We start from the raw sequence: 17,470 nt of genomic DNA, 5'->3' as shown, positions 1-17,470 counted from the left end.
CTGCTATAGTTTACTCAGTCTTCTTTGGCACCTTTATGACCAGGAAAAGGAGTTTTCAGTATGAACTAAGGTGCTAGGAGCTAGACCCATCCAATAATATCTTCGATTCGTCTCTCCACTATTTCCTTCTTTCTACCCCTTTGTTACCCCAGACCAGTGGAAGTCTTGCCCAGTGCTGAAGTTTCTGTTACTTACTTATTCAATCTAACTTGCTAAACTCTTTTAATGTGGCACATACCATGCTCAGTCCTGGGAATATACATTTGTATAATTCAAGGTTCATAGATCTAGGGGACAAATTAGTGGTTACCAGTGGGAAGGAGGAGAGGGGCAATATAGGGGTAGGAGAGTGGGAGGTACAAACTACTGGGTATAAGATAGGCTACAGAGATGAATTGTACAACATGGTGATGAGCCAATATTTTCTTATGGCTGTAAATGGAGTGTAACCTTTAAAAATTGTGTAAAAATAAAAAGTTAAAAAAATACCTTCAATAAACAATAGTGGGAGAAATGACCTCTTAAACACTTAATGAGATCCCAGAGTGAGAACAGTTTTTATTTTTTTAAAATTTCTGGATGTCTATATTCTTTCTTAAAAAATTATTTATTTATTTGTGGCTGCACTGGTTCTTCCTTGCTGTGTGCAGGCTTTCTCTAGTTGTGGCGAGTAGGGGTTACACTCTGGTTATGGTGCTCAGGCTTCTTACTGTGGTGGCTTCTCACGTTGCAGAGCACAGCCTCTAGGGCCTGTGGGTTCAGTCGTTGTGGCACACTGGCTTAGCTGTCCCATGGCAAGTGAAATCTTCCCGGACTAGGGATCGAACCTGTGTCCCCTGGCTTGGCAGGTGGATTCTTAACCACTGGACAACCAGGGAAGTCTGAGAACTGTTAATAGAGCTGTGTAAGAGAGTCTGTGTCTGAGTGAAAAATCAGGGTAGGCTTCTCAGAAGCAGTGACAGCTCAAGTTGACTCTTGGAGAGCAAACAGGAGTTCCTAAGGATGACGAAAAGCAGGAGAAGAAAGGCATTCTAGACGTGTTCAGTGGTAGGTTGAATTAGTTATATAAAGCAGCATAACAAATGACCCCAGACTTAGTGGCTTAAAATAACAATAATCATTGCTGATGGAAATGCCAAATGGTGCAGTAACTTTTTAAGACAGTTTGGCGATTTCTTACAAAACTAAACATACTCTTACTGAATGAATCCAGCAACCATGCTCCTTGGTATTGACCCAAAGGAGCTGAAAACTTATGTCAACACAAAACCCTGCACATGGATGCTTATAGTAGTTTTATTCATAATTGCCAAATCTGGATGCAACCAAGATATTTTTCAGGAGATGGATGGATAAACTGTATATCCAGACTATGGGATATTATTCAGGGCTAAAAGAAACGAGTTATCAAATCGTGAAAAGACATGAAGAAGCCTTGAATTCATATGTCTCAGTGAAAGAAATCAATCTGAAAGGGCTACATACATATGATTCCAACTTTATGACTTTTTGGAAGAGATAAAACTATAGAGACAGTAAAAATATCACTGGTAGAGCTGGTTGATGATGGGGGAGGCTTTGCAAACATAGGGCTAGGAGATGCATGGGAAATCTTCATATCTTTCTCTCAATTTTGCTGTAAACTTAAAACTGCTCTAAAAAAATGAAAGACTTGGAAATTCCCTGGCAGTCCAGTACTTATGACTCAGAGCTTTCACCCAAACTTTATTTACCTCCACTCCCCCCACTGCCTGCAAACCAATGCTAATTATTCCTTATCTCCCCTGATTTCTGTGGATCAGGAAATTAGGGATGGCATGAGCAGTTCTGACTCAGTCTCTCTCATGAGGTTTTGGTCTGATGATGTCAGCCAGGGCTGTAGTCCTTTGAAGGCTTGACTGGTGCTGAAGGACCCGCTTCCAAAGTCACTCACTCACTCTGAGGGTGAGTTGGTCCTGGCTGTTGATGGACGGCCCCAGTTCCTCTCCATCAGGGTCTCTCTACAGCGTAATTTGAGTGTCCTCACAACATGGTGGATGGCTTCTTCTAGCCTCCACAGAGAGAGTCATTCAAGGGAGCAAGACTGAAGCTGAAATGCCTTGAGGATCACATACATTCAGTTCTGCTGTATTCTGTTGGTCACCCAGGTCAGCCATGATTCTACATGGAAGGAGGACTACGCAGTTCAGTTCAGTCACTCAGTCATGTCCGACTCTTTGCGACCCCATGAATCACAGCACGCCAGGCCTCCCTGTCCATCACCAACTCCCGGAGTCTACCCAAACTCATGTCCATCGAGTCGGTGATGCCATCCAGCCATCTCATGCTCTGTCGTCCCCTTCTCCTCCTGCCCCCAATCCTTCTCAGCACCAGGGTCTTTTCCAATGAGTCAACTCTTCACATGAGGTGGCCAAAGTATTGGAGTTTCAGCTTCAACATCAGTCCTTCCAATGAACACCCAGGACTGATCTCCTTTAGGATGGACTGGCTGGATCCTTGCAGTCCAAGGGACTCTCAAGAGTCTTCTCCAACACCACAGTTCAAAAGCATCAATTCTTTGGCGCTCAGCTTTCTTCACCATCCAACTCTCACATCCATACATGACCACTGGAAAAACCATAGCCTTGACTAGATGGACCTTTGTTGGCAGAGTAATGTCTCTGCTTTTCAATATGCTATCTAGGTTGATCATAACCTTCCTTCCAAAGAATAAGCGTCTTTTAATTTCATGGCTGCAATCACCATCAGCAGTGATTTTGGAGCCCCAAAAAATAAAGTCTGACACTGTTTCCACTGTTTCCCCATCTATTTTCCATGAAGTGATGGGACCAGATGCCATAATCTTAGTTTTCTGAATGTTGAGCTTTAAGCCAACTTTTTCACTCTCCTCTTTCACTTTCATCAAGAGGCCCTTTAGTTCTTCTTCACTTTCTGCCGTAAGGGTGGTGTCATCTGCATATCTGAGGTGATTGATATTTCTCCCGGGAATCTTGATTCCAGCTTGTGCTTCTTCCAGCCCAGCGTTTCTCATGATGTACTCTGCATATAAGTTGAATAAGCAGGGTGACAATATATAGCCTTGACGTACTCCTTTTCCTATTTGGAGCCAGTCTGTTGTTCCATGTCCAGTTCTAACTGTTGCTTCCTGACCTGCATACAGGTTTCTCAAGAGACAGGTCAGATGGTCTGGTATTCCCATCTCTTTAAGAATGGGTATGAATATTAGGATAGAAAGATTGTTAGCAGCCATCTTGCGTGTTGGCTACCATATAGGGCACACTAAGAGTAATAGATATATTGTGCTTGGGTTATAAATGATTAGAAATGGATCCAAAAGCTATTTATGGACTAAATTGTCTGGGTCTATGACTTTGGCTTTAACTGTTGGCAGGAGGAAATTATTGAAAGGTTTTTAAGAAGGCACCAAGAGGGTTGGACTGTCTCTTCTTAGCCATATTGAACTGCAGGAGCTATCCAATATGTCCAAAAAAGCCCCCTGATGCTCTCTGCTTTTTTACTTGGGCTGTTTGATACCTCATGGAGATCTACACACACTCTATCTTTCAGTTTTGTCTTGGACTGCCTTGTAGAAACTGTCTGTGTCATATATCTGCTTGGATATGCTTCCACTTTGTAAAACTTAAAAATCTCTGTATCAGTTAGGTTACTTTTGGTTGCAAATGAAAAATTCAACTCCAAATGACTGAACAAAAAGAGTTCATTGACTCATGCAACTGGAAAGTCCAGCAGTAGAGAGGATTTCAGGTGAGGTTTGATCCAGAGTTTCACATTTTCAAGAGGGATCTGGCTCCATTTCTGTGATGTGTTGATTCATCCTCGGGTGGATTTTTTTTTTAATAATAGTAAAAATGGCTGCAGTGGTTCCAAGTTTTACATTACACTGGAAAGAGCAAAAACACCTTTTTCCTCAGATCCACTTTGATTGATCTGGCTTAGATCACATTCCCATACTTAAGCCAATCATTGATGTCAAGGGTCTGGAATACACAAATTCTTAGTTTAGTTCACATGCTTCGCCTTTGGACCTGGGGGTAAAGTCAGTTGTCCCCATATAACACAGTCCTTCAAACAAGAATTAAAACTTACTGAAAAGAGGGAAATAGGACATCAGGGAGGGAACCACAAGTGTTCAGCACAAAATCGAATTGTGATGTGGTTCATCCAAACATTATTTACTAAGCCCCAGTCAAAGGTAATACTGGGCCCTGGGACAGAGCCATGAATTGGACACAACCCCACCCACGTGTATCTTCAGAACTTGGAATAGCACTTGGCACATGCTAGACATCAGGAGGAGAAGGGGGCAACAGAGGATGAGATGGTCGGATGGCATCACCAACTCGATGTACATGTGCTTGAGCAAGCTCTGGGAGTTGGTGATGGACAGGGAAGCCTGGCGTGCTGCAGTCCATGGGGTTGCAAAGAGTCAGACACTACTGAGTGACTGAACTGAACTGAAATATTTATTAAATGAATAGTCTAGGGGAAAGATAGATGTGTATGTAATTCATCATATCCTGTAAGGTCTATTTCTGGGTCTAGGAACTTTGAGAGGCTGGGGCTATGATCTATTCTCTTCCTCCTTCTATTTTTCCTTCTTCGGATTGTAGCTCCTCCAGGGGGAAAGACTGGGAGGAAGAATTGGAGAGATGTCAGAGGGTTTCCCATGTGCCTGGCTGCTTATTTGTGGTCGGAGATGCCCCTAATCTCACTCATGTGCAGACTGGGTTCATCTCTTGCTTATGGTCCTCAGGATCTGAGGTTCAAGGTATTCTTGGAGGTGATATTTAGCTTTACCATGGCCCCCTTCTCTGCTGAGGACCCCCTTGGAGGCAGTAGTGCCTGTCTTGCTTGGCCTCTCCAGGCCTGTTTTCTAACCCTTGTGCTTCATTTGGAACCATGAAGTCCCCATTTCTTCCTGTTTCTTGATCTTATTTAAGCCACACAAAACTTTTCTAGAGGAAAGCTCTTATATTGACACATGCAGCCTTTATTCAAACACCAAGGCTTGTAAAGTGCTGAATAAGGGGAGCCCTGAAGCTGGATGTGACAATAATGATACAGCATCAGGTCAAGGATCAGGCCAGGATTTGACGAACTGGAGATGTTTCATACAGAGGATGCTTAGTGTAATGGTAATGATAGTGTGGGTGACTCAGTGGTAAAGAATCAGTCTGCCTGTGCAGGAGATGTGCATTCAACCCCTGGGTTGGGAAGATCCCCTGGAGAAGGAAATGACAACCCACTCCAGTATTCTTGCCTGGAGAATCCCATGGACAGAGGAGCCTGGTGGGCTACAGTCCATGAGGTCACAAAAGAGTTGGACATGACTTTGTGACTGCACAACAGCAATAAAGTGGCAGAGAGAGCTAGTTGTCTCCTAGTATCTGTCTTTCTCTTTTTCCTTTACTAATTCAATTCCAAATTTTAGCCAAGCATGTGGCTAAGTCATACAGAATGAAGACTGTATTTCCCAGCCTTCTTTGTCACTGTGTATTGCTATGTGTCTGAGTTTTGGCCAATGAAATGGGGAGTGAAATGTCATGTGCAACTTTTGGGTCATACCCTTAAAGAGTCATACCGCATGCTCTGTTTTTCCTGCCAGCTGGAGGGTGGACATGGTGGTGGGCCATCTTTGATGGAGTGGATGAGGACAGTAGCTTGGGATAACACAGCAGCTTGCTAGATGGAGCCTAAGTCTCCAACACTGTGGGGCCTCTCTATCTCCCTGGACTGTCAGCAGGACAGTCTGACTTAAGTCTCTGAGATTTGGGGTCTAATTACAGCAGTTTAGGGGATTCCCTGGTGGCTCAGATGGTAAAAAAACCTGCCTGCAATGCGGGAGGCCTGGGTTCAATCCCTCGGTTTGGAAGATCCCCTGGAGAAGTGATAGGCTACCAACTCTAGTATTCATGGGCTTCCCTGGTGGCTCAGATGGTAAAGAATCCACCTGCAATGCAGGAGACCTGGGTTTGATCCCTGGGTTGGGAAGATCCCCTTGAAGAGGGCATGGCAACCCACTCCAGTAATCTTGCCTGGAGAATGCCATGGACAGAGGAACCTGGTGGCTACGGTCCATGGGGTTGCAGAGTCGGACACGACTGAGCGACTAGGCACAGCATAGAGCAGTTGAACCTCACCCTCAGCTAATACAATTACCATTTATCAGTCATATCCTACATGCCATGCACTCTGCTAAGATTTCACATACATTATTCAGCTTAATCTTTAAAAAAAATTTTTTTTTGGTTGTTGTTGTTAAGCGATGCATCAGTTAGGGCGTTTGGGGCAAAAATAACAGAAACAGACTCTGGCTAACAAGTAGAGGGTGGTATTTACTGGAAGGAAATAGAGTGGCTTAAAGAATGTAAGAGAGGGGTAAGACAGACTCAGAGGACAGAAACCATGACTTTGGAGGTCCTGACAAGAGAGAAATAAAGCAAATGTTAGTTTTCTTGCATCATTGTGCTAAAAATTCAAATTAAGAGTAGAGTCCACTTGGCCTAACTTTGGGCAAGAGGCTACCCATTTAGTTAAGGAAGGGTAAGGCACTTTGAGGGCTTCCCAGGTGGCTCTGATGGTAAAGAATCTGTCCACAGTGTGAGAGACTCTAGTTCAATACCTTGATTGGGAAGATCCCCTGGAGAAGGGAATGGCAACCCATTCCAGTATTCTTGTCTGGAGAATCCCATGCCAGAGGAGCCTGACAGGCTACAGTCCATGGGGTCGCAAAGAGTTGGACACGACTGAGCAACTAACACTTGGGAAGGTTCCACATGCCTAAGCCCATGTGTGAGTGTTCTGGGGCCCACGAGTCACTACTACTGAGTCCCTGGGCAGCAACTACTGATGCCCATGCACCTAGAGCCCATGCTTCGCAACAAGAGAAGCCACTGCAATGAGAAGCCCATCCATGGCTACTAGAGAAAGCCAGCACATAGCACCAGAGACCCAATGCAACCAAAAATAAAAAAAATTTAATAAATAATTTTTAAAACGTCCTATAGAGCTTGGAATGAACATACACACACTACTATATATAAGATAGATAACCAATAAGGGGCTTCCCTTGTGGCTCAGCTGGTAAAGAATCCGCCTGCAATGTGGGAGACCTGGGTTCAATCCCTGGGTTTGGAAGATCCCCTGAAGAAGGGTAAGGCTACCCACTCCAGTAGTCTGGCCTGGAGAATTCCATGGACTGTTTAGTCCATGGGATGGCAAAGAGTTGGACACGACTGAGCAACTTTCACTTTCACTTTCTTTCAACCAACAAGGGCCTACTGTAGAGCATAGCGAACTCGGCTCAGTGTTCTGTGATAACCTATATGAGAAAAGAATCTAAAAATAATGAATATATGTACATGCTTACTGAATCACTTTGCTGTACATCTGAAATTAACACAGCATTGTAAACCAACTATACTAAAATTTTAAAAATATAGTCCTCTAAATCTACATGAAACATTTGTACTACGATGTTATATGACAAAACCACAAAACACAATCAAACCTATCCTATCATGACAAACTTGTAAACAGTATATGTGCAGAAAAGCTGATATATTATGGTGCTGGGACTTTGTGTTGTTTTTTCTCATTTTCTTTAATATTGTCACCATACTGTTTGCATAGTTCATACAACTGGGAGAAAGAAATACAATTACAGTGGCTTCCTAGGTGTTGTTCTTTAGGATTGAACAGTCAGGTATCTTGGGACATAACTGATGTGATCACGCTACAGAAAAGACCTATCCTGGGACTTTCCTGGTGGTCCAGTGGTTAAGAATCCACCTTGCAATGGAGAGGATGCAAGTTTGATCCCTGGTCTGGAATTAATATCCCACATGCCAGGGAGTAATTAAGCCAGCGCACTGCAACTAAAGCACCTGCGTGCCACAGCTAAAGATCCTGCATGATGCAAGGAAGATACTTCATGCCGCAATTAAGACCTGAGGCAGTCAAATAAATAAATATTGAAAAAAAAAAGACCTGTCCTTCGGGGTTGAGGAGGTCATTGCCTCTGACATTTGCCTCCACTTCCTTCACCCCTGGAAGCCAAAAAAGCCTCATAAAAGAAAAAGAGTTTCTGGTTCTTTTCCAGTGACCGAAGCGCAACTTTCTTTCTGACCGATTCCAAGAACTAGTCTCTCTGCTGCACCTCTATCTGCTCAGGACATGTCCTGAGCCACTTCTGCTTCCAAGGATGAAAAGGGTGGAGGAAGTATTTCAGGGGCTGTGGCAGTGAACATTTGTCCCTGCCCTGCGATTGACCTCCGGCCAACTATGCTCTTAGTGTGATTTTGGTGGAAATGCTCAAGACTCTCATCAAGCCTGTGCTAGGAATTTTTCTCAGATCTGCCAGACATTTGGCTCCCTGCTTGGACAACTGAGAGAGCAGGTGGAAAAGTTTAGAATGCTTTGAACTGGGCAATAGGCAACTCTGAGACCATTATACCCTTTATGTGTCACTGGGGCCATGGCAGCTATATCATGATCAACACAGCGTGTAGAATAATTACAGCTCATATTGACTAAATATTCACTAGGTGCACATTGACATCTATTATCTCATTTAATCATCACAACAACCCCAAGGGGCGAGTACCATTATTACCATCATTTCCCAGTTGAGTGAGGACAATGGGAGAATAACTTGCTCAAGTTTGCAGGCTTATAGACTTAGGATTTAACTCCCCAGACTAGCCCCAGACATCAAAGGCTCAACCAACTTGTTGAGGATGGTGTTCAAGTGGAACTGTCCTTGGCAATTCAGTGTAATGGAAAAACAATATTCTTTTTTTTTTTTTAACCTTTTTGTAATTCTCTGTGAGCTTGCCATCTATTCTTTTTTTAAAAATTTACATTTATTTATTTGGCTGCACTGGGTCTTAGTTGCAGCACATGGGCTCTTTAGATGCAGCATGTAAACTCTTAGTTGTGGCATGGAGGATCTAGTTCCCTGACCAGGGATTGAACCTGGGCCCCAATGGGAGCATAGAGTCTTAGCCACTGGATGGATCTCCAGGAAAGTCCCCCCGCCAAACACAATATTCTATTGTTGGTTCTTGCCAGAACCTTCTTGAGAGGGTAGATCCTGTGAGGCCAGTTCCTTTGAATGTGGTATTTCAGGTAAATTGGAGGGGTTTCGATAGAGGTAAATTGTCTGAGTAGGTGAGGGAAGAGAGATTTGGAGAGACTAGTCTGAGAAGCTGTGTTGGGAAGGAAAGAGCCATGATCCTGGATGATTTGTGAGGCAATGGGAGGTGGAGACCCTGCTATCTTCATTCTCTTGGGAGCAAGGCCAGAAAAGCTTGCTAGATGAAACATGGCAAAGAGGATTTGTAAAGATGAGTATAGAGAGTCATGTGATACCAAACCCACTTGTTTGAAAGAGAGTGGAGTGAGCCATGCAGATATCTGCGGGAAAAAGTGTCCAATCAGAGGGAACAGCTAGTGTACGGGTCTTGAGGTGGAAGTGTGTCTGACGTGCTTGAAGAACAGCAAGGAGGCCACTGTGGCTGCAGTGGAAGGAGCAAGAGATCAATGAAAAGCAGAGGAGCTTAGAGTGGTAAGGGTTGGGGCTGGGACGACAGATGACTCAGGGCCTGGTAGGTAATGGAAAGGACTGGCTTGGGCTACCAGCGAGGTGAGGAGCCTTTGTAAGCTTATGAGCAGAGGAATAATATATGCCTTGTATTTTGAAAGGATCTGTCTAGCTGCGATGTTGAAAACTGACTTTGGGGTGTTGGGAGGAAGTAGAGAAGCAGGCGGCAGAGACAAGGTCTGATGCTACAGTGCGGGTGGGATGGTGGTGGCTTCCCCTGTTTTGGTAACAGGGAGCTGGTAAAAAAGGGTCATATTTTTGGACATGTTTGAAGGTAGACCCGTAGGATTTCCTTGTGATTTTCAGTCTGAGCAACTGGAAGTGTTACTGAGTAGAGTTCTCAGTCTTCCCCAATCAACAGAGGATAAGGAGCTGCTCTGCAGCCACGTCCTGCCTGCTTTCTTTCCTCTCTTGGGCTCTCTCTCAAGCATCATGACTTATGTCCCAGGTGGTGGCTACGTATGAGCTTTCTGCCTCACCCACCACCCCCTGCCTGCCAAGAGAGCTCCAGATTAAAACTGCTTTGTCTGTTAGTCTAGGATATAGTCTTCCTTGTTTTTGAAGTATCATCCTTTTTTGATGTGTGGGACAACAACCGTCGAGTGATTGGTTTTGCTGTCTGAAACTGTTAGTTGCTTAGTCGCGTCCGATTCTTTGCAACTTCATGGACTAAAGCCTATCAGGCTCCTCTGTCCATGGGATTTTCCAGTCAAGAACACTGGCATGGGTTGCCTTTCCCTTCTCCAGGGGATCTTCCTGACCCAGGATCAAATGCAGGTCTCTAGCATTGCAGGCAGATTCTTTACTGTCTGAGCCACCAGGGAAGCCCTATGTTTGCTGTCTATGTAAGTAATAAACTGTCTGAATCTAACAGTGGCTCCTTGGCCTGGCCTAGACTTGTCTTGTTTGCTGGAGGCTGAGATGGGCCCAGATGCAGAAGAATGATTGAGAGTGATCAGGAGTTCAGGTCTAAATGTATTTGTTTTACCGGACTTGTTAGACAGGGTCAAGCAGTTGGCCACCTGCGTCTGGAGTTCAGGAGAGGTCTGGGATGGAGACAGAAACATAGGAACATCGGCATATAGTCACGTTTAGAGCCCTGAGCCCACTTAAGGACAGTGTGTGTTAGTTGCTCAGTGGTGTCTGACTCTTTCGCGACCCCATGGACTGTGGCCTGCCAGGTTCCTCTGTCCATGGGATTTCCCAGGCAAGAATACTGGAGTGGGTTGCCATTTCCATTTCCTCCTCCAGGGGATCTTCCCCACCCAGGGATCGAACCTGTGTCTCTTATGTCTTCTGCATTGGCAGACAGGTTTTTTACCACTAGTGCCACCTGGGAAGCCCCCAGGGGATTCTTTACTGTCTGCGCCATCATATGTGGCACTTAAGGACAGACTGTAGGTAAAAAAGAGGCCCAAGGACTGAGCCCTGGAATCCTTCTACAAGGCTGGGGAGAGAAGGAGGGATTGGTCAAAGAACCTAGGAGGAGTGATGGAGGTGAAGGAAGAACAGACAGGGCCCTAGAGGCCAATATGCAAATTAGTTCCCAGAAAGAGTGGTTGTTTTTCAGTCCCTCAACTGTGTCTGACTCTTTGTGACCTCATGGACTGCAGCATGCCAGGCTTCCCTGTCCTTCATCATCTCCTTGAGCTTGCTCAAACTCATGTCCATTGAGTCGGTGATGCCAGCCAACCATCTCGTCCTCTGTTGTCCCCTTCTTCTCCTGCCTTCAGTCTTTCCCAGCATCAGGATCTTTTCTAATGAGTCAGCTCTTTGCATCAGGTGGCCAAAATATTGTTGCTTCAGCTTCAGCATCAATCCTTCCAATGAATATTCAGGACTGATTTCCTTTAGGATGCACTGGTTGGATCTCCTTGCAGTCCAAGGGACTCTCAAGAGTCTTCTCCAACACCCCAGTTCAAAAGCATCAATTCTTTGGCACTCAGCCTTCTTTATGGTCCAACCCTCACATCCATGGAGAAGAGAATGGCAAATCACTTCAGCATTCTTGCCTTGAGATCCCCATGAACAGTATGAAAACGAAGGAGTGGGTGAAGCTCAAAAGCTGCTGCAGAATCCCTTAAGATGAAGATGGCAAACCCACTCCCTGAGTCAATCAGGTATCCTTGGTGCTGAAAACAGTTTTGGTGCAGTGAAAGATAGAGTGGGGCAAACGCTGAATAGGAACTGGTTCAAGGGTGAGTGGGAGGGGCAAACCTAGGCACAGCAAAAAATACAGACACATGTTTTGGAACCTGTTTTGCAAAAGGGAAGCAAAAAAAAAAAAAAAACTAGGGCAGTGGTTGGTGAGGAAAGTGGGATCAGATAAAGTTTGTTTGCTTTTTCTTTGAGAAACATGTTAGCCTGATGGATATCAGATTTCTATATAAACACCCAGTATTCATTCCATTGGTCTTACATATTTTCTTCCAGAACCAATACCTTTAACTTTTGCTTATCTGATTTTAGGGTAGTACTGTGATAGGGCATGTTTGGCTATGGAACAGAGTTATGTAAACAGGTTATGCTTCATAATTTTCTAGGCTATTCTTGTGTGTTTTCTCTTCAGGGTGAATTTTCTTTATTTAAATTTGTATTTTAAAAGGAATTTATTTATTTATTTGGCTGCGTTGGGTCTTAGTGTTGGCACTCAGGATCTTTGTTGCGTCATGTGGAATCTTTCATTGTGGCACATGGACTCTAGTTGTGGTGAGCGGGCTTAGTGGTTGTGGCTCGATGGCTTAGTTGCCTGGAGGCATGTGGGACCTAGTTCCCCAACCAGTGATTGTACTGGCATCTCCAGCATTGCCAGGTAAATCCTTAATCACTGGACTACCAGGGAATTCCCTAGGTGAATTTTAGAATTAGCTCATTAAATCGATAATAATCCTGTTGGGTGAGGTTACAGTGAATTGCTGAGTAATCTGATGGAGAACTGATAATGTTAAGCCTTATCACCCAGGAATATGGCATCTCTCTCTATTTTCCTGTGTCCTTCAGGAAAGACTAACAATTAAAAAAATACATATATAGTTTCATGTATTTCACCTTAGATTTATGCTTAAGTGCTTTATAGCTTTTTGGTGTTACAAATGGTGTTTTTCCTATTATCTTTTCTAATTAGATAATTAATCAGTCTTAGATGAATAAGAAATAAATAAGACTTTTATATGTTTATCTTGCTAAATAAGGTTAAGTTCAAGTTATCAGTGAATGATCCTGGGTTTTCATACTTTCTGCACATGATGACTTTTTTGCCCATTGACTCTTCTTCCTCTCAAGTAGGAAATAGAATTTTGACTGGATGTTACTCCTGCCAGTCATTTTTGCTTGGAGAGGCAAGAAAAGTTTTTTCTCTTTGAAATGGTTTCCACAGAGTTGGGCTGTGGGCTCTGGATACCTCAATTTATTCAGACTCACAGAAAAAATAATTGTGTAGGGTTGATCTATAATACTGGAATCTTGCATTATATTCACTTGGATGGAAAATAGGTGAGCAGTAAAAGAAAAATTTGCCAAATATAGGAAATTTAAATTTCTTTCTAAAAGCTTATTTTAAGCTCTTTTCAATAAGTGGAACTGGAGGGACATCTCTGGTGGTCCAGTGATTAGGAATCCACCTTCCAATGCAAGAGATGCAAATTCGATGGATTGCTGGTTAGGGAACTGAGATCCCACATGCTGTGGGTCAACTGGGCCCGCAGGCAGCAGTACTGAGGCATCAAGCCACAACGAAGACCTAGCACAGCCAAAAAAAAAAAAAAAAAGGAACTGGAAAATTATTTGTTCATATGGACAAACATGAAATTGGCTTCCCTATTTCACACTGCACACAAAAATTTCAACTCTACATAAAGTAAGAGATTAAATGACCGAAGTAAAAGAAGTATTTGAGAAGAATTTATAGATAAAAAAAGATAACAAAATTATTACTATGGGCAAAAATGAAATTGGATTTCCTATTTCACACTGCACACAAAAAATTCAACTCTACACAAAGTAAGAAATTAAATAACAGAAGAAGTATATGAGAAGAATATATAGATGAAAAAAAGCTTTTCTAACTCTGGAGATTTCTTAAGCAAGTCACAGAAAAGGCTAATAATAAATTTGGTTGCATCAAACATAAGAATTTCTTCACAAGAGAAATGACACTTATAATTAATAATAACATCTAACTCATAGTTTGAATGTGAGTATCAGAAGAGATTATGTCTGTGAAAGTGACCTGTGAATCACCAGGCAAATGGTGGTTGTTTTTATTCTATCCCAACAAGGTGCCTTCTTTTCTGTTTAGATGGATTTGATGTTAGGAACATCCATTCACTCAAATTATTTCAAGTTTTGAAGCTCTTGTAATTAGAATTCCAGGATAGGCGTCATCAATGGACAGGTTCTTAACATTCACCTTGGTTCCTAATAGTTGTACACAGCCTGCTCCTGGGAAGCTTGCAAAGGGCCTGAAGGGTTGTTGGTGAAGGGTTGATGGCTAAGGCAGTAAAGAATCTGCCTGCAATGAGGGAGACCCGGGTTTGATCCCTGGATGGGAAAGAACCCCTGGAGAAGGGAATGGCAACCCATTCCAGTATTCTTGTCTGGAGAATCCTGTGGACAGAGGAGCCTGGTGGGCTATAGTCCATGGGGTTGCAAAGGGTTGGACACAACTGATGCAACTATAGTTTGGTAGCTGCTAAGAACCGAAATACACTGAAGTGAAGCACAGGTCTTTGAATAGACTCTAGAGCTCCTAAATAGTTACATTAGCAAGATTCTGCTGGCAAAATTGCTATGTCAATGGAGAGGAAGGATTCTTGGTGCTTCCTACTCTACCCTCTTCCCAGAATTCTCTCTCTGGTCAAATCAATTTCCTAGGGGGAGAATCTCTTATGAACCAGAGTGATTAGCAAGACACACAAGAATCTCTGCTCTCTAGAGCTTTTACATTCTAGCTGGGGAGTCAGACAGTAGATAAACTAAATAAATATATAATTTAATATAATGATGAATGTTAATGAAAAAACATCTGGGCATCTGTAGCAGATGCTGCAATTGCTCCATTCACTTCCCATCAGCGCTTATCATTCGCATGCAAGCTGCCCAGGTTTCTAGCTGCCAGCACCTGCCTGCCTACAGGCTCTCTATGGCTCCTGGAGCCTTCTCTGTCTTGGGGCAGGGCAGGTTGGATGCACTAAAGAAGTAAGGCTTTCCCAGAGAGCAGTCCTCCACTAAAAGCTGATGGGTTGTGGATAAGAATACGATCCCCTCTCCTCTTAAAAAAGAAATTGTTTCTTTTTGCTACATCCCATGGCATGTGGGATCTTAGTTCCCCAACCAGGGAGGAAGCCTGAACCCCCTGCATTGAAAGTAAAGAGTCTTAACCTCTGGACCACCAGGGAAGTCCTGCAATCGCCCCCTTCTCTCAAGTGGATAACTCTGAGGCATGTTCTACTCTGGATTTCAGATTTCCTCAGTATATTAAACTCTGATTGTTCACAGAGGGAACGTGTTTCGTCTCGCCACTTTTATGAGTTCTTTTCCATCCCCATTTCTTCACCAGTGTTTCCTAGATCACCTCTCAAATAAATTGCTTGCACTCAAATCCTTGTCTCAGGGTCTGTTTACAGTGGAACCCAAGCTAAGATTTTTGTCAAGAGTAGGACTAGGGGATGGGTGGGAGGGAATGGATAAAAGCCCATGTCGCTAGATGCCCACCTGTGATCACCTGGTCAGGTGCACATCTAGATGGATCATTAAGAAAGGCTCTGGGGGTTGGACAATCTTTCTATGATTTTTCCATTGGCCTTTAAAGTGGTCCCTTGGCTACTTTTCTGGGAAAGGAGGGTCTGTGATGGCCGAGCAACTTCCTGTGGTGATCAGAGTATGAAAGCCTTTCACAAAAAGTAAACCCAGCTTATTTATTAAACTATGTCCCCACACCCTTGCTGGTATCTTCTCATCCTGAGCCGATGGCTGTATTTCTTTTTCCTCAGCCCCCTTTCCTGGTAAAAAGTACAGGCATGGTGTCATTTAAGTTATTTGTTGATGTTTTCCTTTTCTTTCTGATTTTAAACATCATCTTTTTTTGGTATAAAAGTTTTAAGAACAAAAATATATAGAGAAGAAAATGAAAATCACCCTGTGGCAGATTAAAGGTTGATCACAATTTCTTTAACACATTGAGAGATGAGATCTGTGTTCCCTCTCTTGGAGGTCGAGGTCTGTGACTGCTTGACCAATAGAAGACGGTGGAAGTGACTCTGTGACAATTTCCAGATTAATGCCTTAAGAGACTGGAAACTTTCCATTTTTATCTCTTGGAATATTTATCCTTGAAGTCTAATCACTCTGCTGTGAGTAGCCCGAGCCACACAGAGAAGCCACATGGAGGTCCTACAGCTGACAGCCCCAACCAAACTCCGTGCCTGCAGCTGGCACCAACTTCCAGCCATGGGAGTGATCTATTTTGAAAGTCCAGCCCAGCTGAGCCTTCAAGGACTCCAGCCCCAGTCACTATCTGACTGCAGCTATCTGAGATTCCCTAGTGGGAAATGCTGGGGCTAGACAATCCACAGCACCATGATACAATGAGAGGATGCTGTTTTAGACTTGTGGTTGCCAATGCGGAGTGGGTGGAGGGAAGGAAATGGACTGGGAGCTTTGGAATTAGCAGATGCGAGCTATTCTATGTACGTAAAACTGAGTCACTTTGCTGTCCACCAGAAGCAAATACAACATTGTAAATCAACTATATTTCAATTAAATGAATTTAAAAAAGAGAAGTTGCTGTTTTAAGTTGCTAAGATTTAGAGTAGTTTGCTGTGTGACAATAGAGAAGAACAGACTCATTGTCCTGTGATCAGGCAACAAATGCCATTAATGTTTTGGTTTTCCTACACACATGTATCTAAAATTTTTTTTAATAATTTAATTAATTAATTTATTTTTGACTGTGTTGGGTCTTTGTTGCTGTGTATGGGCTTTCTCTGGGCTTCCCTGATGGCTCAGTTGGTAAAGAATCCGCCTGCAATGTGAGAGACCTGGGTTCGATCCCTGGGTTGGGAAAATCCCCTGGAGAGGGAAAAGGCTACCCACTCCAGTATTCTGGCCTGGAGAATTCCATGGACTGTATAGTCCATGGGGTCGCAAAAAGTCAGACACGACTGAGTGACTTTCACTTCAGGGGCTTTCTCTAGTTGTAGCGCACAGGCTTCTCACTGCAGTGGCTTCTTTTGTTGCAGAGCACAGGCTCTAGGGCGTGCAGGCTTCAGTAGTTGCAACTCCTTGGCCCTAGAGCCCAGGTTCAGTAGTCGTGATGCACGGGCTTAGCTGCTCCATGTCATATGGGATCTTCCTGCGTCAGTGATCGAACCCGTGTCTCTTGCCTGGGCAGGTGGGTTCTTTGCCCCGGAGCTACCAGGGAAGCCCCCACACTCGTATCTTTAAACAGGTAATTTGAAAACAAAATGTTCAGAATTTTAATGGCATTTTTTTCAAAGAGTAGGCTTCCCTGGTGGCTCAGATGGTGAAGAGCCTGCCTGCAATGCAGGAGACCCGGGTTCAATTCCTGGGTCAGGAAGACCCCCTGGAGAAGGGAATGGCCACTCATTCCAGTATTCTTGTCTGGAGAATTCCATGGACAGAGGAGCCTGGTGGGCTACAGTCCATGGGGTCGCAAAGAGTCGGACACAGCTGAGCGACTAACACACATTTCTTTGCTCTGGTTATTAAAGCAGAACTAGGGGCAAGAGAGAATATATTTGAGAGAGATTGAAAAATGATCGGCTTGGTGCCCACATTAGCGGACAGACACAAGGTATGGTTAGGGGTTCTATATATTTCATGAAA

At 43.7% G+C, this 17,470-nt stretch overlaps 1 protein-coding gene across 2 annotated transcripts in view; it reads left to right on the top strand.

Moving 5' to 3' along the window:
• Positions 1 to 17,470, top strand: part of ITGAM (integrin subunit alpha M) — a 72,710-nt gene that overhangs the window by 13,933 nt on the left and 41,307 nt on the right. The gene's annotated exons all lie outside the window — the stretch shown is intronic.

The sequence above is a fragment of the Giraffa tippelskirchi genome, chromosome 13, assembly GCF_054371585.1.
Source record: "Giraffa tippelskirchi isolate mGirTip1 chromosome 13, T2T-mGirTip1v1.2.pri, whole genome shotgun sequence".
Lineage (NCBI taxonomy): Eukaryota > Metazoa > Chordata > Mammalia > Artiodactyla > Giraffidae > Giraffa > Giraffa tippelskirchi.
This window is presented reverse-complemented; position numbering and strand designations above follow the sequence as displayed.